General features: G+C 34.9%; 1 long non-coding RNA gene across 2 annotated transcripts; it reads left to right on the top strand.

Moving 5' to 3' along the window:
- The first annotated feature begins 369 nt into the window (after positions 1-369).
- LOC107551667 (uncharacterized) lies at positions 370-1,445 on the top strand. 2 transcript variants are annotated; one of them, XR_001604790.1, is made up of 3 exons: positions 370-426; positions 1,163-1,221; positions 1,392-1,445. It is a non-coding gene; the product is annotated as an uncharacterized lncRNA (long non-coding RNA). The 2 variants fall into 2 exon arrangements; XR_001604788.1 differs by lacking the exon at positions 370-426 and adding an exon at positions 1,017-1,034.
- Positions 1,446-1,517: the final 72 nt, after the last annotated feature.

Genomic DNA, 1,517 nt, shown 5'->3' with positions numbered 1-1,517 from the left:
AAAAAAGCCCAGTAAACTACCATATATGTGTTTTACGGTTAACTACTGTAATATGCACTGCATTATGGGTATTTTTATGCCCTTTACAGTAATTTACTGTATATGGGAATCTGCGGTACTTTACTGTTTGCTCAAAAGCAGTAGTGCTACTGTAAATTGCTCTGCTGATGAAAAACAGGAATCTGCATTCTCAATTTAATGTCTGGGTAAGCACAAGTGTGGTGAAATAAATGTATTTTTAAAATGATTAAAAAATAAAATATATAAACTTTGCTTACACCCCACAAAATTTTTATTTTATTTCCCGCGCAAAGCCCGCGCAACAACCTTGCAGAGGTTATATAAACTGAGGCTTGTGTCCGGTGCGTGCATAATGGACTTCCCCTCTGAGTGAATCGCCAGATGTCAACTGCGAGTTTTCCTGTGGTAAGTAGCCTACTTTTCACTTACTTTTAAAACGTAAACCATTACAAATATCAATGAAATTAAAAAAATATGAACAAAGTAAATATAAATTCTAATTATAGTCTATTACTAGGACAGTCTGAGGGAAATGTTCGTTTTCCTCAAAAACTGCCGCTTTCATGAAACTCATTCAATTGTCCTTCAACTGACTGACTGCCTTTTCCAGAACAGATGTCTAGTATTTACATGAACAATGATTTTTCGATTTTTTTACTGCTGGTTATGGTATATTTTACTCGTCAGTTAAATGAATACCGTTAAATGTGTGACGTCATTTGAAATAGCACGCGCGCTCTCTCTATCCCGTGCGCGTTCTCTCTCGCGCTCTCTCGTAAATAAAACATTTACTCCAGTGCATATACCAGAGAAAAAATATATATATTCAAGTAAAATTATAATAAATGAATTCAAGAAAGAAAATGCATTCTTTATTATGGCTTCTTGTTTGTTAACAGAAGCAAGGTCTCATCAAAGTCAGTATACTCTTAAGTTTCATATTAATTATTTTTTACATTTTATTGTATATATTCTCTTCGCTCTTTTTTCAGTGTTGATTGTAATCTGATTGTGTAAGTGATCAATCTAGCAGTCATTCTAGATCTATGATTTATCATGTTCATAACATACAGTGATTAGTCAATAATCACTGACGAAAAATTATGATTCTTATTTTTCTCTCTTTTGCTTGTTTCAGCAGGAGCTAACTACACCCCAAAGGCTATTTTAGGAGCCACAGCACTGAGCATCTTTGGCTTTGTAAGTATGTTTTAACTATCAGCTGCAGTATGTGACATTATATTAATTGCAGCTATGACAGAAATGTCTGAGATAGATATATATATTTATATGATCAAGCATCCCACACCGGAGATATGCAATGTCTCTCTGATGTTTCCTTTTTTCCTCCCTTTTTCTTGTGTCAGCAGGAGCCAACTACACCCCAAAGACTCTTTTAAGGACTACCTATCACGGCACCTTTGGCTTTGTAAGTTTATATATATATATACAGAGGGGGGAAAAGAATTTTGAGAGCGCCCCATTGTGCGCGTGTT

This window comes from Sinocyclocheilus grahami, unplaced genomic scaffold (genome assembly GCF_001515645.1).
Source record: "Sinocyclocheilus grahami isolate Dianchi unplaced genomic scaffold, SAMN03320097.WGS_v1.1 scaffold17.1, whole genome shotgun sequence".
Classification (NCBI taxonomy): Eukaryota; Metazoa; Chordata; class Actinopteri; order Cypriniformes; family Cyprinidae; genus Sinocyclocheilus; species Sinocyclocheilus grahami.
This window is presented reverse-complemented; position numbering and strand designations above follow the sequence as displayed.